The following is a 23,680-nucleotide window of genomic DNA, read 5'->3' on the forward strand; positions in this document are numbered from 1 at the left end:
GTAGCTAGAAAGGAGGGTATGACCAATGCAAGGGTCTGACCTATGACTGGGACGTTATTATCCGATGCTCTATGGTTGGTTACCATTCTCTTATGGATAACTTCTCAGTGTCTTCTGCCCTCCTATGCCCACCCCATACGGTCCTGGAACTGAAATTTAAATTCAAATTAACTTGATTTTGGTTCAGATTACAAACAATAGTCCTGAAGTACTTTAAGCAGTCCTCACTGCTCTCTCTCTTGTCCACTCTCCCTTTCACACACACACACACACACACACACACACACACACACACACACATCAACCAGCTTTGTTGTTCCTCATAGCATTTATTACTTTCTGACAAATGATATACTTTTTAGTTAAATATTTAGTGTCTGTCTCCTACTCCGTAATGTGACGACCCCTAAGGGTGAGGACTTTGCATTATTATCTGCCTTGTCTCCAGAACAGCGGTTCTCAACCTGTGGGTCACGACCCCTTTGGGGGTCGAACGACCCTTTCACAGGGGTCGCCTAAGACCATCGAAAAACACATATATAATTACATATTGTTTTGTGATTAATCACTATGCTTTAATTATGTTCAATTTGTAACAATGAAAATACATCCTGCATATTTACATTACGATTCATAACAGTAGCAAAATTACAGTTATGAAGTAGCAACGAAAATAATTTTATGGTTGGGGGTCACCACAACATGAGGATCTGTATTAAAGGGTCGCGGCATTAGGAAGGTTGAGAACCACTGCTCCAGAGCCTAGAAAAGTACCCGTCGTACCTGGATCAAGGTGAAAGCACTCTAAATATTTATTGAATAAATGAATGAAGAGTTTCAGCGTTAGCGCATAGAGAACCAGCAGAAGCTTTGAAATTAGAATTTTTTAACACCTCATGGCAAACCCCCGGCCTCACCCCATCTCTATAACCAAGAGAAGTAGCAATAAATACATGTGTCCTAGCGCTGCCCAGCTCACATGCCACTGAGGGTAGGAGGCAAGAGGGCTGCTGCTCTGCAGCCCGTCCGCACCTGTCAAGACGTTCTTTGCCATTTTGCAATTTGCCCAGCAGGTTTGGAAAAGGAACTGTGATGGATGGGTAGTCTCACCTTGTCACAGCTCCGGAGTGACAAGCTATTTTTCTGTGCACCGACTTCCTACCCCAGGAGCTGCTGTGAACAGTGGATTAACTGGGGAGAAAGTAGTTTCTGTGTAAGCGCTGAGGCCATTAGTCAAACAGGACACAATGGAGCCTTTCACTTAACGCGGGAAAAGAGTGATAGAGCAGATCACAAATTACTTAAGTGCTTAATTTTCTGGCTTTATTCCTTCGCCCATGTTTCAATGAGCACGTTTGGAAAATCTCAAGTGAATAGGGATTGTAGATCGGGAAGAGTTGGTAGTATTTGCAATTTCAAGCCACCTGTCTTCCTCTTCTTGTTTTATTTTTATTTTTTAAATAATTTTTCTATTTTTCAATTATAATCGGCATACAGTATTTTATTAGTTTCAGGTGTACGGCATAGTGATTGGCCATTTCTATAACTTACAAAGCGATCACTCCAATGGCTAGTGTCCTGTGACACCATACAGAGTTATTACCATATTGTTGACTATATATCCCTATAGTGTACTTTAGACGCTCATGACTCTTTTTATAACTGGCAATTTGCACATCTTAATCCTTCCCCCTTTTTCATCCATCCTTCAGTACCCTCCCACCTGGCACCAATCAAAATGTTCTCTATCTATGAGTTTGTTTCTATTTTACATATGAGTGAAATCATATGGTACTTGTCTTACTTATTTTACTTAGCACAATACCCTCCAGGCACATCCAGCCATGTTGTCACAAATGGCAAGATTTCATTCTTTTTTATGGCTGAGTAATATTTCATTATATATTACATCTTATTATCCATTCATCTGTGAAAGGGCACTTGAGTTTCTTTCATACCTTAGCTATTGTAAAAAATGCTGCAATGAACATAGGGATGCAGATGTCTTTTTGAATTAGTGTTTTGGGGTTCTTTAAAACTTTTTTAAAGTATAGTTTTTAGAAAGAGTGGTATTTATAGCAAATGTTCATTGCCACAACCTCACATATGTTTAGTAGCTATTTTTCATGGAAGAAGACATAAACCCCTTTGGATAGAGTCAGATCTGTGCAGTGTATTGCGTATCTCCAGAGCTGAGGGACCATATTGGTCAGTAGAAGATTGGAGTAGAAAAATAAAATTGGTCATTCACCATAGTTTGCAAAGCACCGGTTGATCAGCCACTCACATCAGAATACGCAGAGCCCCCGTTAAAAAGGCAGCTTTGCCCTACCCTGGGTGGAATGAGTCAGACTCTCTGGCAGTGGGGCTGCCAAATCCCCATTTCAAACAAGCAACCCAGTTGCTCTTTGTACTAAAGTTTGAGAAGCATGGCAAACATCTAGCAGGTATGTTGATTAAAATATAATTTTTGAAAGATGCTATTTGCATGTCAGCCTTGTAGGTCAATTCCTGTCATTAGGGGCACAGATGCCATTCATCACCAAGGATGCCCCTGGAGTCCACCTCCAACCCTTGAAAAATGCATCCAACTCCATATTCTAGTGAAATTGCATCGTAGTTACTAGTATGTACCAAACAGGAATGAATCAGAAAGAGCCTGTGCATAGTAACAGTCACGGGCTCCCCATCCCCTCCTCCTACCAAATCCGGAGCTCTCACTCTCTTTAATGTTAGTTCTCTGGGACATAAATTGAGAAGAAAAACATGGAAAAGGGGTGAGAAACTGGATATCTGGGACCACTCAATAGAGCGGCAAACAATGAATTATATGTCCAATTACACATGAGCACATCATAGACTACGGCACAGGATACAGCATAGGACTTACTATATAAGATGTCCTTTGTCATAAATGTAAAGGTTAGTTATGTCCACTACGTTCTGTTTATATTTAATAGGTTAAATTTTAGAACAATGTGGGAAGGGAGAGATGAATGGATGAGCAAACTATTTAGATTGTTGACTATAAATTTTATTCATCTGGGGAGCTCACGGATATGAACATCTTCTCTCCTGATGGAGTCGTATAAAGTGGTGGCTCTCAAAGCTGGACAAGCATTAGACTCCCTTGGGGAACTTCTGCAAAAGCAGGTGCCTGAGCCCATCGCAGCCATCCTCAGGCACCTGGGAGGCCAGGTGCCAGGAATCTGTCCTTTCATGGTCTACATGTGATGTGGGTGAGCAGGTGGAATTTGGGAATCACTGATGGGATGGCCCTGTAGCTATAATACTATAGACCAGCGGTTCTCAACCTGTGGGTCGCGACCCCTTTGGCGGTCGAACGGCCCTTTCACAGGGGTCGCCTAAGACCATCCTGCATATCAGATATTTACATGACGATTCTTAACAGTAGCAACATTACAGTTATGAAGTAGCAACGAAAATAATTTTATGGTTGGGTCACAACATGAGGAACTGTTAAAGGGCCAGAAGGTTGAGAACCACTGCTATAGACCCTAAGCATGGAAGTCCTAAGGAGAGGATTGGGTGTAGATGGAGGGAAATCAAAGCTCCAGGGAAAGCATATGCTTGAGAATGAAGTCTTACACACAGAGTACACAGCCGAAGATGTCAATGAGCATCTGCTCTTGGGTGCTAACAATGTGGGCCCTTTAAGAAGGCTGCTTCATTGATGATCCCAGGAACTGTGTGCATCTGGCTATCTGTAAAGTGAGCAAAAATGCCCATGTCAGTTGCCTCTGTAACGTCAGTCAACACCGAAGGAGAGAGGGAGGCAAGTCGGGAAATGTGTGGCATAAAAATGAAATCTTGATGGTTGCCTCGTGGCATGTGTTTGCATGGACTTGTCGCCCTGAAGCTGCACAGGCAGCATCCCTAGCAGAGCGGGGAGGAGCCGAGCTGAGCGGGGTCAAAGGCACAGGCCACGGTCAGTGGCAGTTTCTAGCTATTAAGTCAGGGAAAGGCTGAAGCCGAGGGCGCAGCTCCGCTGTGAAATGAAGGCACTGCCGGGAAGTGCACAGAGCAGCTTCCCCGGAGAACCCCTGCCTGCAGGCGGAGGACTTGTCCTCAGCAGTGACAGCCCAGGGACTCACTGAGAAACAGGTGACAGCTCTGCCCACACCCCATGGCAGGGCTTGGTCCTTCCATGAGAAGAAAGTGATTCCTTTTTCCCAAATTGCCTGGCACAGGTACAATATGCTGAAAAGACAATCCAGTTGAATCCAAGCAGCATAATCAGGCGTCCACGCTGTGCCAAGCCCTGTGTCCCTGTCCCAGGCTGATGATATGCAAAGGCAATAAACAGCTCCTGCTCCCAAAGTGTTCACAGTCTACAGGGAGAGGCAGACGTGTCAACAGCTGCCTAAAATAAAACCAGAAAATAAAGCCAGCTAGCGGAGGGGTGGGGACACACACGTGCGGGGCGTACCCAGGAAACAGCAGCTCATTCTGCCTCGGTCCGCAGGGAAATTTGCAGCGAGAAAGTGATATTTGAGATGAGTCTTCAAGGGTAGGTAAGACTTCACCAGGTACACAGAGCGGGCGGGGGATGGGGGGGGGAGGGAAAGGAGGGATATTCTTGGCAGAGGAAATAGATCAGCTGTTCGGCGATTGTAAATTGCTCGGCAATTGTGAATATCCTGATGTAGCTCCGATATCAAATAAGCTGTGCACGGAACAGGCCATTGGCAGCGTCCGCTGGGAGCACTGTTTGTTCTGAGGCTGTCTCTTTGTCTTTTCCTGGCTCATTCGTGGAATGAAAGGGCTGGAGTTAAAAGGCAATTTAGAAATCACGTCAACTGATGTTGGTTCAACATAACTGCATGGGTTTTATACACACTCACGCAGGACGCGGCGGGTCTCAGAAAGACACTTGCCTTTATGAAGCGCCGAGCATCACAATTGTTCCTTCCCTATACTATTTCCTTCATTTTTAATAAACTTTATATATTTTTTAGAGCAATCTGACCCTCCCGACAATACAGGGGTGGGCAAAAGTAGGCTTACAGTTATAATACAAATAAATAATCCAATAATTAATAAATCATAATACAAGAATGAATTCTGTGCTTTGCATAGGCACAACTGTGAACCTCCTTTTCCCAGCCCTGGATGGAGTGGAAGGTACAGGGATTCCCCAGAGCCCTCTGCCCTGACACATGCATAGCCTTCCCCAATATCATCATCTCTCACCAGAGAAATACATTTGTTAAAACTGATGAACCTACATTGACACATCATTATCACCCAAAATTGATAGTTTACACTATGGTTCACTCCTGCTGTTGTACATCTTATGGGTTTTCACAAATGTATAATGATGTGTATCTATCATTATAGTATCACTAGAGGCCCGGTACACAGATTTGTGCACCGGTGGGGTCCCTCGGCCTGGCCTGCAACCTCTCACAATCTGGGACCCCTCAGAAGATGTTGGACTGCCAATTTTGGCCCAATCCCCACAGGCCAGGCTGAGGGACTCCACCAGTGAACGAATCCGTGCACCAGGCCTCTAGTTTGCATATAAGATCTTTGGTTAATCTCTTCCCACCCTCCCCGTCCTCCCTTCCCTCTGAGATTCATCAGTCTGTTCCATGTTTCCATGCCTGTGTGTTGAGAGTCTGACCCTGGTGGTCAGTGCGCGTTATAACTAACGGTCAAACGGTTGCATATATATATATATATATATATATATATATATATATATATATATATATATACACATTGGTTTCACTGCTCTAAAAATGACCTCTGCCCTGCCTATTCATCCCTCACTCCCCTCTAACTCCTGGCAACCACTGATCTTTTTACTATCTCTATAGTTGTGTCTTTTCCAGAGTGTCCTATCGTTGAATCATATAGTTTGTAGCCTTTTTAGATTGGCTCTTTCACTTAGTAATATGCACTTGAGATTCCTCTATGTTTTTCTATGACTTGATAGCTCATTTCTTTTTATCATTGAAGAATATTCCATTGTCTGGATGTACCAAAGTTTATCCACTTGCCTACTGAAGGACAGAGATCTCGGTTGCTTCCAAGTTTGGGCAATTATGAATAAAGCTGCTATACACCTCCTGTGCAGGTTTTTGTGTAGACACACGTTTGCTCCCCATTTGGTAAATACCAGGGAGCACAACTGAAGGTAAGAGTGTGCTTACTGTGTCTGCCAAAGGGGCTGCACCATTTTGCAGTCCCTCAAGCAATGATGCAAGTTCTGTGTCCTCACCAGCATTTGGTGTTGTCATTGCTCTGGATTGGAGCCATTCTAATAGGTGTGTAATGGTATCTCACCATTTTAATGTGCAATTTCCTGATGACATAGGCTATGGGGCTTGATTTACTTGGTAGATAATACCCAATTAATCAATGAGCTTCTTTTCTTTTAGCAGCTTGTATAGACAATTTGAATCTTAAATCCCAATTTTTGATTCCAGAACTGTCATAATTTAACCATGGAACTTTGGCAAGTATTGCCATGTTTTGTACATCAGTTTTCTTATCTTCTCAGTCAGGATTAATAATATTTGCTTTTCCTTAAAAAATATCATCCTGAAGGCCATCTGATGCTACTGTCCCCTATCTCTGAATTTTGGTGAAGAATAGATAGATAGATAGATAGATAGATAGATAGATAGATAGATAGATAATTCAAGGGAGAACACTGGGAATGTATAAAGTGAACTATAAATGTTGATTATGTCTTAGTATAACAATGATCATTACTGGGGACCTACTTGGGTAACTGAAGTAGTGGGCATTTCCCCAGGAATCCACTGGAGGGAGATGAAGCTGGGAGATTTTTACAGTTGAATCCCATTTCACTCTCGGGCTGTCCCCAAGAGCATCACATGACTTTGCATGCCTCAGGCTCTGTTCCAAAAAAAATAATCAAAATAAAATCCGGGAGCGAAGTTCTCCTTTCCTTCAATGTCAGGGATCATGTACCTATTTCTGGATGAAAGTTGGGAGGCATTGATTTTCTTGGCAGAGGGCAGCTCAGCAGCTGGGGGGGAAAAACCACCTTGGAGCTTGGGCACTGGTCATGCTGTGAGCACATAATAGAGAAGCCAGGTTTGTAGGATCGGCCGGCCCTGAGTTACCTGAAGTCAGGACTCAGGATGCCCAAGAACATCGGGAATGAATGGAGACGGGGGATTCTGCCCTCTAGCTCGGGGGTTTCAGATCTTCTCACCTACCTTCAGGAAGGTAAATAGCTAATCGCCATTTTTAAAGACTCTCATTGGATTTGAAAGGGTCAGACCAATGAATTTTGCAATGGCAGGTTCTGGAAGGTGGCATCTGAGTGAACTCAGAGCAGCAATTCACTGCCTGCTCCAGTGCCCCACAGCCTCAGTGCCTGGTTGTGTGGTCTCTACGTTTAAGGGGTTGCATTTTCCGAATCTGTTGGGAGACTTCCAAGCTACAGTCAAAATTCTTTATTATCAGATCCCCAAAGATCTTACTAGTGTTGTCTTTTATCACTCATCTGAGCCAGTCACGCCAGGGAATTACTCCGTGTTGCCCAAATGTGCCATTGCCCCCCTGCTAACTCCTACTCCTTCCCTAAGGCTTGGCCCAAGTAGTAGATCCTGTGAAGAGTTTTCTCTGACTTTCCTATCCACCTCAAATAGATTGACTACAACTATATTCACATGTCATGGTATGACATAGCATGCTGATGATATGCTCAGAACACTGAGTTGTCCTAGGTGACAACTAGACCTTTTCCTTTAACTCTTCCTTTCTCATTCCATTTCTTCACCAAAAAACTTCATTTGTTTAATAGATGCTTATATTGTATTTACTATGTGCCAATCACTGCAAATATTAGGTGGTTAAATTCTCCTGAAAACCTATGAGATTATCACTATTACTACTGCATCTAATTTTACAAATGAGGACACTGAGTCATGGATTATTAAGTAGCTTAATAATCCAGCGAGTGCAGGGCAGAACTGGCATCTGAACCCACAGCCTAGAGTCTTGGCAAATGAACAGTGCCTCACAATTCTAAGTTTTTGGCGATAATGGGATGTTGCTTCGTTATTAGAATTAAGATCAGGGAAAAGTTCATATGTGTACAAGGAAGTATGGGGAGCAAAAGCAAAATATTAACATTTTGAGATATTATCTTCCATTATAAGCTAAACCTGTTTCTCAACATCTTTCTGGATTTCCTCAACAAATAGCTATCAGCAAAACAAGAGGAACTTTGTAGGCCACCTTCTTCCCTTGGGAGGGGTTCAGTGGCTCTCAGTCCAGACCCCATTTTCTTCTGGGGTCTGTGAACAGAATCCTTAACGTTTGGTTAATCATTAATAGAGTTGTTGATATACAGGCTTTGGAGTCCAAATGATTTGGGTAAAAGCCTCAGCTTTGCCCAACTCGGGAGACTTACTTGGCATCTCTGAGTCTCAGATTCCTGATTTATAAAATAGGAGTAATCGTTGTATCCACCACTGTATTAGAATGGATGCTGGAGTCAGGAGCTTATGCTGGAGTAACAAGCATCTTGCACTTGTCAGTGACTCAGTACAACTAAGCTTTGTTTTCCACTCAAGCTCACGTTCAGTGCCCACCAGCAAAGGGGGTTTGCTCATTGTAGTTACTCCGAGACACAGGCTGATGGAGGCTCCATCGACACCCAGGTTTCTTCATGCCCTCACTATTGACATTCAGGGCTGGAGAATGTTTTGTTGTGAGGGCTGTCCTGTGCATTCAAGGATATTTGGCAACATCCCTGGCCTCTGCTAACTATATGCCAGCAGCACCCTTCCACCACCCCCTCCGTGGTAAAAACCAAAACTGTCTGCAGACATTTGCAATGTTCCACCCCATATCGAGAAGCACTGATCTAAAAATGCAACTCCATAATCAGAAAGGCAGAAAAAAAGGAAAGCTTGAACTTGAATACCAGCAATCAAATGCTTCTACATAAATATATCGGACTTACTTTCCCTTATGTTTGATTGACTAAAGCTATTTTTGTGGTCAAACCTAACTTCAAGGAGGTAGGAAGTACAATCCCATCATGTCAATTTTGTCCCTAGGAAGGGAGAGCATGGGATATCTGTGAACACTCCTATTAAACCATCGGGGGTAAAATAGTTCCATCAACAAACCCTTCATAGGAATACGGAATTTCCGCCTCACTGGTTTGAACTTTCCTTTACCCAAAGGCCAGTAAAGATTGGTTAGCTTGTGGTACTTGTTTGCAAAGAAAGTTCTTAGGAACAATATTGTTGGTCAATTGAAGTTTCTTCTTTTTTTTTAATGCCTGGCTGGCCCCTGTCTAGAGTTTCAACCTCAGATGAAACAAGTCTGCCTCTTAACCTCATGTTCTAATCCATTGGGCCATATCCCTAAACATCCCACACCATCTTTCCTACTTCAGAATCTTCGTACCTTTTTATTCCCTCTGTCTAGAATGCTCCCTTTCTATTCATCTAGTTCATTCTTACTGATTTTCTCACTTTCCAGAGAAGCTTTCCTGACTTCTAAGACTAGGTATTCCCTCCTCCGCCCCCCTCCCATTCTAATAAATGCTCACCACCCTGAGGTCTTTCCTTCATCACACATCACCATTTGTGATTATATATTTACTTGTGGAATTAGTTGATTCAATTCTATCTCCCCTACTGCGTTGCAAAGTCAGTTGTGACTTTTTTCAGCTTACCTTAAAACCCCAGGGCCTACTGCCTGGCATATCATAGGCGTGCAATAAATATATGTGGAATGAATGAATGAATGAATGAATGAATGAATGAATGAATGAATGAATAAATGAAGTCAAGGTCAAGACTAAAATCTGGGTCCAGTGATACCTGCTTTAAACTCTTTCCTTTAAACCATGCTACAGGCAGCAACGTACTAGCCCCAATACATTCCTCAGGAAAGGAAGGGGAAGAAATCCCAGCCTAAAATGTCAGATTCCTCACCTCCTGCCCAGACACGCAGTGACCTGCACACACAGTGACCCAGTGGCTCAACCTGGCCTGCCACTGCGGCGGCCGTGTTTGCAGAGGAAGCACAGAGCTCCCAGTTCCTGCTTGGGAACCATGGTGAGGAGTCTAAACAGAGCTGGGCGGCCTCGAGCTGGAGCCTAGGGAACAGCCTGGAGACCTTAGGACCCCGAGCTCCTGGCGGTAAGTCTGCCTTATTTCTCAGGATTCGGGGTCAGCTCGTGGTCTCATTCATCTGAGCCCACACCCCCTGCCCCTTTGTAGCTTGGCCACTGGCCTTTTGAACTTAAATGAGAATCCATTTTCTGTCTTCCTTTGACTTGGAGAAAATCCAAACCTCTCTGCCCATTCCTACCCCACCTTCCCCACCTCCCCGTGGTTTCTCTCTGGACCCTGATCTATAAGAATGGGGTGAGCTGCTCCCTGAGTCTCCACCTGGCATGTATCCTTCGGACCTGCTCAAACCCTGCTTGGTCCCGGCTCACAGCCTCCTGTGTATCTCTGTGCGCCTCTTCCACTGTTTGAAATATGATCACAGCACTTTTCTCTGAGGCCATGCATGGCATACCCCAAAGTAATACAAGTAAATATTTAAACCAAAACTTCGCATCATTTGGAAAAAAAGATGTGTTGTTGAAAAGCTGGATTATTAGGAAGCAAATCCCTTGATACAAATATATTCAGGGGGAATATGAAAACAGACAAGCAAAGAGAAACCCATCAAGAGGAAAATGAGGAGCCAGCCACCTCTAACACAACAGAGAAACACCTCTGGTTCCGCTCTGGACGTGAGAGAAAGAGCCCATTAGGCGGAAAGGACGGCTAAACCCTGGTGGCATCATTCATTGAATTTATACCATTAAATCTGGAGAGCGCTTGACATCATTATGAGCAGAATGACTGTGGCTCCCAGGACACAGTCCACTGAGCCAAGGACTCAAATGGTAATGAGGGCGAGCCTGTGGTCTGAATCAAGGGTACGGCTTATGGGCTACATATTTTGACTTAAGTGCATGGCAAAAGCCCCAAGCGGCCAACTGCAGATGAAACTGTCTTCGCTTCATAGATTAAATTCATTCGTGCACGGTTTTATGGACACAAAAATGGCTCTGGTGTTATATAAATTATACAGGCATTTAGGGCAATGGCTATTACCATGCAGGCTAGCGTCTTTTATGACAGAGAGAAGTAATTGTTACCAATCCGGGAAAAGTTATGCGTTACACAATTCTAGAGCCGGTTCATGGGCGTAAGAGCATAGTAAGCTCACTCCTGAGGGAGTCGACTTCCTAAAAGATGGCCTTGCTCTCCAGCGGAGAAGATGGAGTTTCGATGTGGTTGCTGCTTTAATCCGATTTACTGTTTATGTGAGCCTTTAATATGAGGAGGGAGTCTGGTTTCTAGGAAAATCCATCTTCCACAGCCTCTGCTCCTTTCTTTTCTCTCCCATTTTTATTTCTTTAATTACTAAAGTAATACAGGATTATAACGTAGCCAAGCAGAATGAATAACAGAGTAAGAAGTAACATTTTCTTTTTAACCCATACCCCTCCAAGCCAGAGCCATTCCCTTTTCTTCCCAGAAATAACTGCTGTATATCCTGCAGATAACTTTTTTTAAAATGTACAGGAATGTACACACAGGCTATTTAAAAACTAAATGCACACAACAGCATTGGATTATTTTAAACTCGTAAATAGAATCACACTATATGTTTTGGTCTGCAACTAACTTTTTTTTACCTAAGAATATGTTGTGGAGAACTTGTTATGCCCATCTGTATAGATATACCTAATTCTTTTAAACCAGTGGTTCTCAACCTTCTGGCCCTTTAAATACAGTTCCTCATGTTGTGACCCAACCATAAAATTATTTTCGTTGCTACTTCATAACTGTAATGTTGCTACTGTTATGAATCGTCATGTAAATATCTGATATGCAGGATGGTCTTAGGGGACCCTGTGAAAGGGTCATTCGACCGCCAAAGGGGTCGTGACCCACAGGTTGAGAACCGCTATTTTAAACTATTGCACAGTGTTTCATTCTATAATTACTATAGGTGATGAATATGTTTTTTGAATTCTGAATTTTTTTTTTCATTTTTTGCCTATCGCTAGAGTGTAGATTTTCTCACTATTATAAACATGTTTCAGATGTATACACATACATGCACCAATGCCTATGGTGTATGTATAATAACACATGCATTACATATATTATACACACATATGCACATATATGTATAAATTTATTTCTATGATATTTATATAAAATAAATTCCCAGAGAGGAATTAATTGAGATAAACTGTATGGGCAACTTAAACTTTGATACTGTCAGGGACACTGTCGCCTTGCCCTCAGTAAGTGATATATTGAGAAATGGTGTGTGTCATAACGCCCTTCTCACCACACCTCCCTCACCAGTGGATTCATCATTTCATTTTTGCCAGCCTTGTAGGTAGAGAATTACACACCACAGATGATTTTATTGGCAATTCCCCGGTTGGAGGTGAGGTGGACCCAACCTTATCTTTAGGCATTTTGCGTAACGAATCCTCAGCCTAAGCCAAGTACTTGAGAACTGCGCCAAACCCTCAAAACAAAAGAAAACAAGGTAATGTAAGCCCAGACCTGCACACACAATACAAGAAGCCCCAGATTGTCTTCTTTAAGGAGGCGGTGCTAATTATGTTAAAAAGAAAGCAAGATAAAAACATGGAAAGGGTCTGTTTAGCTTGGCAGATACCGTGTAGAAACCAAGCTGGTGGAGCCAGGCTGCACAAGCTTCAAGTGCATGTGCAGAGATGGACTGTGGGACCTTGGACAAGTCACACGGCCACCGTGTGCCTCCACATTCTCATCTGTGAAATGGGAGCCCTAATGCTATCCTCCTTATGGGACTGTTTGTTGTAAGGAGGCAGTGCCCATCTAATCTTTGGCACAGTGCCTAGAGAATGAATATTGGCTTCCATAAATGTCAGCCAAATAATAGTAATGGCAGTAGTTATTGTTGTTATCGTAAGTTAGAGAGAGACAGCCGCATAGCCCCAGGGGAAGACAGTGTCTGAGTAGTGACTGAGTGGCATTTGAGCAGGCCAGATGGACACATGCGTGGGAGAGATGTGGGTGGGAAGCTTCTTGCCCCTTCACAGAGAGAAATGATGAATTATTTCCTAATTGCAGACTAATTGGCTATCAGAACAGGAAAGGGTCGTAGAGGTTACAGAATACAAAAATTTCATTGTTTGGATAAGAAACAGACCCAAAGAGAAGTGACCTTACCCAAACAGGGTCCAAGCAAACAGGGTCCAAGCTGGCTAGGAACAGGGGAAATACCACTTAAAAGCACAAAATACCGACTTCTGCGCATGGGCCGCGAAGTTTCAATCGCACTGTACATGTGCGCCCACACGCGGTATTTTGTGGAAGAGCCACACTCAAGGGGCCAAAGAGCTGCATGTGGCTCGAGAGCTGCAGTTTGCCGACCACTGCTCTAGAACCACTGTAATCTTCAGGGTCCTTAAAAGTTGAAGAGGGAGGTGGAAGAATTAGAATCAGAGGAGAAATGATGACATCAGCAAAGTCAGAGAGATGTGAGGACCCAGCCTACCGTTGCTAACTTTGGAGATAGAGGAAGGTGGCCACAAGCCAAGGAGTGGGGACAGCTTCTAGAAACTGGAAAAGACAAGGAAACCGATTTCCCCCTAGAGCTCCTGGAAAGGAATGCAGTACTGACCACACCTTGATGTTACCCTTGTGAGGTTCATGCCAGACTTAAAACTTACAGTCACACAGGAGAAAACCATTAGAAAAGGGAGAGCCCAGGACAGATGGTGTCCCAGGACAACAGTTTTCTCAGACTCTTCCCTCATCGTGTAGCCCTTTCACTTTTTTTTGGATTGAGTTTTGGTAGTCACTGGTGACCTCCCAGAAAGCACTGTGGTACAGTGGTGTGGGGGAGTACACTAGGCCAGTAGAAAATGATGAAATGCAGGCAAAAGGGCCACAACTCTTTTAAGAAGCCTGATAGAGCCTGGCCGGTGTGACTCAGTGGTTGAGTGTTGACCTATGAACCAAGAGGTCACAGTTCAATTCCCAGTCAGGGCACATGCCTGGGTTGTGGGCTCCATTCCCAGTAGGGAGTGTGCAGGAGGCATCTGGTCAATGATTCCCTCTCATCATTGATGTTTCTATCTCTCTTGCCTTCTCCCTTCCTCTCTGAAATCAATAAAATATTTTTTAAAGAAACTTGGTAGGGATGAATCCGAGTAGGGAAGTGACAAGCAAGGAAAGCCCATCTTTTCCATATTTCGTTTTGTCTTTGATAGAAGAAGCTAAAGCACGTCTGAATGGTGCTGGCATGAATTCAGTAAGACACGAGTGTACTAGCAATGACCTAGGCTGCAGGTTCAACTGTACTGTAATAATGTTGCCTGCACCCTTTGTGCATACATTTGAACAGATGTTGAATGTTGTACTAAATATGGAGTAAATAGAAAAGCATGAACTGTATTCTGGACCTGTCACTGATAGATTGAGTTATCTAATTACATTAAGCTTCAGTTTCCTTATCTTTTCAGGATGGTTGCAACAATGAGAAATAACATAAAAAACCATTATCATCATGCCGGGCACTTAGCTCCCTCTAAATGGTAACACTTATTACTTCACTCCATGCAGTTGTGCAATTTGTATTAGTCAAATCCTTCTTCCTTAAGTTCTCACTGCTGACAGGGATGGTGTATCCATTCATTTAAGCTTCAAATAGCTACCTAGACTTCCTGTCCCTAAGCCTAATTCTCAAACGATGCTGCATTCTTCCATCGTCAACATGTATTCATTCTTTCAACACGGGTTTGCCATCTCTATCACATTACTCTGCTATCTGTTTAATCACCTACTGTTTTCATCACTGTCATTATCATTCCATAAAAAAGGAGTGCCCCAGCATCAACCTTCCATTCACAGCCTTGAGTGACACTGCTTGACTTCATCTATTTCTATATCTCACTTCATTCCGCATTTCCACAAACAGAATTTTCCCATCCTGTCATCATTTTTTGGACTTGACTCATGGCCTTTTCGTCCTGGTGCTGACCTTGATTACTATTAGAATGCTTCTAATGACCTTTGGCAATCTTAGGGAAGCTGTTTCCAACGGAATCCAACCTTTAGGACCCTCCCACCTCAGGAAATATTCCCTCCTCGTTACCCAGCCCTGTCAGGGAACACTTGGGCCAGCATGAAAAGAAAAGATCAGGAAGATCATTGATCAACATGAGTGATTTACTCTGCTACAGAACTTCCTAGAATGTACTACCTGTTTCACAATTCCAGAGGAATACACCATCACACTGAATTCAGGAAGTTTGTGTATTAACTTACCATTACCAGGCTTCTTTTATTTGAAAATATATTTTTATTGACTTCAGAGAGGAATGGAGACAGAGAGATATCAATGATGAGAGAGAATCATTGATTGGATGCCTCCTACATGCCCCACACTGAAAATCGAGCCCGCAACCTGGGCATATGCCCTGACCATGATTTGAACCGTGATCTCCTATCCTAGTTCATAGGTCGACACTCAACCACTGAGCCATGCCAGCTGGGCTGAGCTCCCTTTCTTGACTGTCCTGTCCCCCTCAGCATTCTGCTTACTCTTCTGGTTCCCTTTAGTCAAAATTATAGCATTTTCTTTGTTCCTGCACCCTTCCCCCATCCTACTCCTTCTACTATCATCCATTTCATCTACCATCCACACTTGTTCCAACTTTTTAATGCTTTTTGAATTTTATTTTTCTTTCCCATTTCCCTGATGTTTGAACCTATATTCTTGCCCTTCTGGTATCTTTGTTGGAGCACATAATGATTACTCTTCTTAGAACTGCACTTTGACTATTTCCCTACCCGGCTCAGAATCTCTGTGACTCCACATTGCTTGCAAAATAGTGTCCAGATTCCCACTCCCACCCCACCCCACACTCCACCTTTTCGATTTCTCCTTATTGCCTTTAAGAAGATCTGATTCCAAATGATGGGTTCTACTCATTCTCCCCCCCCCCCAAATCACCCTATAATCATTTCATTCTCTCTCTTGCTCATGTGCTTTCACCACCTGTAATCATTTTCCTCTGCTTCTCAAGTTGAACAACCTCCAGACAGTCGGCAGCTAGCTGTTAATGAGCTCCACTCCTATGAGCTAAGAGCACTTAGCAGCTTCATCGTGAACTGGACATTAGTCATGTAACACTTTGTGAAAGGATGTCTTTGGTTTCTCAGAATATTATCTCCAATAAAGCCACTTGAAGTTGACATTATGTCTGGCTCTATTGCTAGAGGGAAAGTATCCATCATAAGGTAAGGGGACTTCTACTCCATTCTGTGCAATCCAGACTCCACCAGAAATGTCACACCAAAGAGGGATAGTGGCTAAATGGAACACACTCAGAAAATGCCAGAAAAAAGGAGCGGGGCAGAATCTGAGAATGGATTTTCAGAGTTAGTGGATAGGACAGTTGTCTCCAAATACTTACAGGAAGATACGTAGGTCTAGTCAATTTGGCCCAGAGAGACAAGAGACCATTCATTGGGGTGATATGAAAATATTAGCCATAGGTACAGAACAAGCAAGGATCGGGCAGAAGGGGTATTGGCCATAGGGCTGGCAGAGAGCCCTAGAGGACTTTCTTGCTGGTCTAGGCATTAAGCCGTTGGTTTCTGGATCATGGGAAGGTTAAGGAATTTCTTCGGGAAATTGCCAGGATATAGGGGTAGTAGTGGGGACTCTGGAGAAGGTACATTGATCCGTGCTTATCTGTCATTGATACAGAAGTGCTTTAACTGTGCAATTGACACAGCCTTACTGCACTGGACCTACCAACTGAAGATCAGGCTTGGTCTTTTAACAGACTGGCTTGCCGCAAATTGGCCTACATGAAATCTACCACTACGAAAATTGGCCATTCTGAGCAGTGGCTTTCTGAGAATTGGCCAGCTTTCAGAAATAATACCAACAATCTTCTAGGGAGATAGATTTTCAGGAAAGTATAATCTTCATATGATTATGAGCTATCTCTTGAGGTAGTTAGAATCCTGTCTCTGGGGGAAAAGAGGGCGTCGAGTTCTGTTGGGCCATTATTTTCTGATAGAAAATAATATTAGCATAGGAGACCTCTCCAGTCTCTTCCAACCGTGAAAGTCTGCAATCTTACTACAGTCTAAATTCTTCATTTGATAGATGAGGAAACTAGAGCTGAGGTAGAAAACATGAGTGGGATCTGCTTTGTCATTGCCGTTAGCTTGCATATCGTGGATTTGTTTGTCTATATGCCTATTTGCTGGTGCCCCCACGGGAAGCTTGCTTCTTCCACCCCCTGAAATGACTAGGTGTAGACTGTGCACACAACAGAGGTTTGATAAACATGTGACATGTGAATGGATGGATTGCTCATCCCCGTCTACCCAGGATCTCAAACCCAGGATCCCAGAGAGAAAGCTTAATTCATTCTCTACTCTTGCCTCCGGCTTCAGACTATTGGAATGGACCACCGCTCCTTCCTTCCCTGACCGAAGGCTAATGGAGGTGCTAATGAGGCCCTCCGGCCATCAGAAAGAAAGAGAAAGAAAATCAAATAGTCTAATTAATCCACAAATTATAGTCACTGAAAAAAAGAGGTCAGATTTCCTATAGAAAGCCAGACGGGGACTAATGGGCACTCAAGCATTGGTCTTGGCTCCTCTGGGTGTGTAGTTTGGAGGTTCCCTGTTGTTTTTTCAGGGATTATGAGGCACCACTTGGCTTCCATTTGGGTGGAGCTCACTGGGACTCCAGGCCAAGTCTGAGCTGTCTGTTTGCTTATTAAATGGGAAAAGGAGGGCAGAGAGTAACCTCTTTGTATAAGGTGAGCCTAATATTAATAGCAAACATTGACTGAGTACTCATTATGTGCAAGGCATGATACTAAGCGTTTCACTCGGAGGGTGTCGCTGCCTCCTGTACAATTATCTCTGCACTTTAGACGCAGGGAAACTGAGGCTTGGGCGCAATAGGTAACTTACTCAAGGTCGCACAGTAAGTGGCTAACTCTGTGGTCCAGGATTTAGCTGGTATGAAATCGACATGGTGCATTTAAAGCCCACGCTTAACTCTTTCCACCTACGCCGTGTGGCTGCATCTTCAATCCGTGAACGCTGGGGATGCAGCCCACCTCCTGCCTTGAGCACCTCAGGGGGTGGGAGCCAGTACTACACTCAATGGGACTGGAATGGATTGGCTTGAGGATGGTGGGGAGGTGGTGGTGGGAAGGCGATATGCTGAACTAGTCTGTGGGCCGGAGCAGAAAGGAAAGAGGATGCCCAGTGACCTGTGTTCTGCCAGTTTAGAGCAGTCTCTCCGAGATTTACCACTAGCACACAGAGCATTGTCACTGTCGCAGAGAACGGGGGCCTTGATCCAGTGAGAATGAAGACAGCTACCAACACACGGAGTAGAAAGCAAATGTAAACGTGTGAAACCGCAAGATGTGCTAAGTTGGAAACCAAAGGAGTGGGGCGAGAGGCTAGAACAGGGGTGGGCAAACTTTTTGACTCGAGGGCCACAATGGGTTCTTAAACTGGACCCAAGGGCCGGAACAAAAGCATGGATGGAGTGTTTGTGTGAACTAATGTAAATTCAAAGTAAACATCATTACATAAAAGGGTACCGTCTTTTTTTTCAATAGTTTTATTCATTTCAAACGGGCCGGATCCCGCCCGCGGGCCGTAGTTTGCCCACGGCTGGGCTAGGAGTAATGAGGCATCGAGAGAGACCTTGCTGCTCATGGATGAACAAGTTCAAGTTAGGCTTTTCCAGAGAGCCCAGTGCGCGTTATCGTTATGTGTGTGAGTGTGTGACTGGTACTCAGGACACTGTGCAAGTCACTGCAAGCCCACCCGGGTTTGTGAGGGGCATTCCCTGGCAGAGTGGGTCCCACTCAGACCCTGTACCGGTAAGAACCCCTCCAAAAGCATCTCTGCTGCTCTGAATCTAGGCTGGGGTGAGTCCTACCTGGTGACAGGGGCCCCAGAGCAATGAAAGCACCAGTAGGTGCACCTGCTTTGGTCATCCACTATCCCAGTCCCGAGTTTAACAAACTTTCAAGTGCATAGGAATCACCGGGAGGGTCTGCAGATTCTGGTCCAGCAGGTCTGGAGCAGGACCTGAGGCTGCATTTCGAACAGGTCCCCACCTGGTGCCAGCAATGCTGGTCTGGGAGCCACATCCCACACCCTTTACATAATTATCTCTTTTGATGCTAATAGAAGACCTATGAACTGCCACGTCTGACAAATGAGAGCGCTGAGGCTGCGAGTGCTGGGAGATTGGCTCAGTCCAGGTCTGATGACTCGGAACCCACGCTTCCTCTCTTATGCACCACGGCAGTCCCCAGGCACTCAGTAGGGTGCTCTGGGCACAGTAGAAGCCCAAGCATCTTTGTCTTCAAGGAACTGGTTTACTCAGCTCACTATCACTCAAAGTCCCTTGGGCTGGTGCATTCTGGGACTGGAGTTCTAAACCCTCCCTAACCCTTTGCTCCAGCTCCGGACACAGGGCAGAGCCCACCTTCTATTGCTCCAATCAGAGGCTCAGGAAAACTCCTTGTACCCCTGATGGACCAGCCACTAAAGAACACGCACTCACCTTGCCCCCTGGACTGGTCTACATGGATTGGAATACTTCCTGGGGTGTTTTAGAGTATCAACCCCTCCTTTAGGATTAATGGTTTGCCCTTACCAGTTCCATTCTTGAGGGGCCATCCATTTTCTCCCCATCTTGCCAGTCTCCCTGGCTTTGCCCCATGCTCCCTTTCCTGGACTGGCTGTGACCTCTAACATACCTGATGGCAAGGTGCCAATGTTTCTGAAGTGGTCTTGGGCTTCCTGGGGCTAACATCCTAGTTAGAGTGACAGATGCAAATAGCCAGGCACTTATCTTTCTACCTTTGCCCTTCCCTACCCTTTCTCCCATCTTTAAATACTCAAAGCCTGGAGGATCTAGCGAGCACCATTTTTCCATAAAGCATATCCTGATCTCCTCAACTTACATGACCTCTCCTTCCTTCATACCCCTCCCTCCCCAAGGACATCATTTTTTGCATCTGTCTCATAGCGTTTCACATTTTCAACCTTGCACCATGGGCAGCCTGGGCCATGGTTTCCCTTGTATCATTGGTTCCTTGGAAGGAGTGCCTACGTTGGGTCCATTGTAGATCCAGCAATGTGCTTTGCACATTGTACGTGCTTAATAAATGGCTTGTAACTGAATGAAATGACTTCAAGTCAGACTAATAAATAGCAAAATACATTATTGAAGACCTAAGAGGTGGAGAACAATTGAGTAATTAAATAAAAAGAAGGCTGGGAAGGGAGGCAGAGACTTCCTGTAGGTCTCATGGAAGAAATGAGCTTTATGTGTCTCTTGAAGGGTGACTAGAATTTCCATAGTGGGAGTAATAATAATTCTAATAATAATGGAAAGTTATTGAGTACTTATCATATGCCAGATACTGGCTAAACCATCATTTCCTTATAAAATTAGGGGGTCCTATATAGTTTCCATTGCACAGATCCAGAAACAGAAAAGCCCAGAGAAGCCGGCTCACTTTCTCCAGAACGTAGAGATAATAAGTCATGAGGTCAGGATTTGAACCCATTACTCGGACTCCATAGCACGTGTTTTCATATCTGATGCTATCTGCAGAGATGGGGGTGCTTCAGGCCGAGGCAAAGGCAGGAGCAAAAGCAGAAGCATCAATTAATCCCACGGGACAGGGGCAGACTGGGCCCCTGGTGGGGCCACCTTGGTGTCAGACAAGGCTGGGAAGGTGGTCTGGGGACAGACTGGGGTCATGTTTTTCCCTCCATGAGAATGAAAAGTACGCGCCACGGAGAAGAAATACCGAGTCAGTCTTGCTCTGAGAGGCGTTATTTATGTGCTGTGTCTGGCCAGGCCCCCAGGCCGCTGTTGAGAGGGCAGTGAGGATCCCAGCCAGCGCCCCTGGATAGCTCTGTGGGCCGCGGGCTCACTGCAAAGTCACACTTTGGAGAATACAGCCGCTGGTGATGCCCAGAGTGGCCCAAATAAAAGTCAAATACCACATTCAGTCCTCCGGGAGTGTTTTTGCTATTAAATTAAGTCTGGAAAATAAATAATTGTCTTTGGATTTGATTTGAGAGAGTTTTTGGTAGTTGAACACTCAGTCGGGGGGGAGGGAGGGGGGAAGAAGCGAACTATTTCTTGAAAGATGCTTTGATTGGCTCCCCCTGCCAGAGGACAGCAGATCACAAGGAAGGCTCGCTGTCTGCGGAGAGCTGCTTTTTACTCCCTCCTTGACACAATTATCCCAGAAAAATAGAGGGGGGGAGGGGAGGCTCCGTCATATGTTCCAATTTTTATTGCCACATTCCTTGGATGGCTCCGTATGTTTACCTTTAGCTGACTTTAGACTTGGTGTTCTCTGCGGCTGCTGGCGTCAGCCTCAGAATTCTTTCATGTCTATTACTTTATTAAGGAATGTAAAAGCCACATACAGACCGACCAGGGGACACAACAGTACAAGACACAAATAACCCTGAATGTGCTCGCGAAGAGCCCAAGGAGGCTCCACACCTAATTCTCCCAGACAGCCTGTAAGGCTGTCAAGGACCAAAAGGGGGCACTCTTAGCACTCGCTCCCAAGCCCCATCCCTAACACCCTTCTGAGGGATAAATAGTGCAGACACAGCACAGAGCTTTGCCATTCTCCCTGGTGGCAGCGGAATGGGGTGAAAGAAACCACTCTATCATCGGGGATCCATTTTTCTCCCCTTTTTTTCTATCTTTGAGTACAGTTAACTAAAAATAGAATCTCCAAATCATAGACAGGTTGTTAAGATTAAATAGGATAAAATGCACACAAAAATCGCTTTGCACAAAGCCTTGGCACATCTCTGTTAATGCTCAGAAGAAGCAATGATTGTTTAAGCCTCTACTCTGAGATCGCCCCACCTCTTAACAGGGGCACGGAATCTAAGTCCAGTATGGGTCACCGCACAAGGCTACCACAGTGGAATGCATCTCTTATTGCGTTAGACAAGGCGTGAGGGATAACCATTGCTTCCTCTACTCTTCCTGTGTGTCCACCACTTTGCATGCATTATCTTGTTATCACGATGTTATAGATGAGAAAATTGAGGCTCAGGGAGTCTAGATAGTATATGAGGCAGAGGCAGGATCAAACCCGGGCCTATCTGATAGATCCTAAGCCGGAGCTTCCACCATGAGATAAGAGAACGCAACTCAGGACCCACTTTGCACAGCACGTTCTTTTTTCACGCATTCTCAGACTCCCACAAACGCTTCACAAAAGCTTGAAGCCAGCACTGAGCATTTGCAATCACCTACAGACACAATTCCACTCTTCCTCCAGGACACAACCCGAAATTCTTACATTTTTCAGCAACGCATGTTTGTGGAGAGAAGGGAAGAACTGGGGAACCAGGCGGTGGGGAGAATTTCTGTGCCACCGGCCGCCACAGATATTTGTCAGTGCCGAGAGGATCCATGTTCAATCTTTTTGCAATGATTCTCGCCAGGCCCCTACATCAACCACCAAACACCAAAATTCCACAGAATGAAGTCTGTAGTTTGTTTTAACACCAGCATTCTTCCGTTTTCCCACCAGGATCTTCCCTCTAGTCACAGATTTCTGCGTCCATTGGCATTTATCATCTTTGTTCTAACCACCCAGGATACTGGGAGGTTAAAAGAGAGACCTCTCATTCAAAGAGACAGTCACTACACATCACACTTGGATGCGAGGCTGGTCTTAGCTAGAAAGATTGTATAGAGTTGGGGTGTGTTTTCACCTCCCACATGGAGGCAGATGGCCACCCACCTGCTCCTTCCCGGTAGGTGTTCAATGATTAAGAGTAAAAATGCTTCGACATAACATGAACAGTATTCGCTGAGATAATGAAATATGTTTGCCTTGTGATTTTCCTTGAGAATCTGGAGTGGGTGAATGGATTGTAACCAAGGGATGTTTTGATTATTAAGAGGATAGCCCCGCCCTGACCAGTTTGGCTCAGTGGATAGAGAGTCGGCCTGCGGACTGAAGGGTCCCAGGTTCGGTTCCAGTGAGGGGCATGTGCCTTGGTTGTGGGCACATCCCCAGTGGGGGGTGTGCAGGAGACGACTGATCGATGTTTCTCTCTCATCGATGTTTCTGACTCTCTATTCCCTCTCCCTTCCTCTCTGTAAAAAAATCAATAAAATATATTTAAAAAAAAAAAAAAAAAAGAGGATAGCCCCTTAGACAAACTCAGGAAGCCCTCAACACCACTTAGGATGAAATGTTCTCTCATTGGATATTGGGAATTCTGTCCTGGAGGATAAATACACTGATGACTATCCTTCAACCCCCCTGGTCCTTCAAGGAGATCTTCAGAGTCAACTTCTCTTTTCGTCTTTTTGCATCATTGGGGAACTCTTTGTAAAACTAAGTACTCTTTCCAATGAGAACTGGCCATGTGTACCTAATATTTACACTGGGCCAGAATGCCTCACTGTGGTAGGTAGTAAAGGCTCTGAGAAGTCCTGTGGTAAAGAAACCGATGTCACTTTACTTAACCCAGAGATTCTCATATATATCTGACCACGCGGCCCTTTTAGCATA

The sequence above is a fragment of the Myotis daubentonii genome, chromosome 16 (genome assembly GCF_963259705.1).
Source record: "Myotis daubentonii chromosome 16, mMyoDau2.1, whole genome shotgun sequence".
In the NCBI taxonomy this organism is placed as follows: Eukaryota; Metazoa; Chordata; class Mammalia; order Chiroptera; family Vespertilionidae; genus Myotis; species Myotis daubentonii.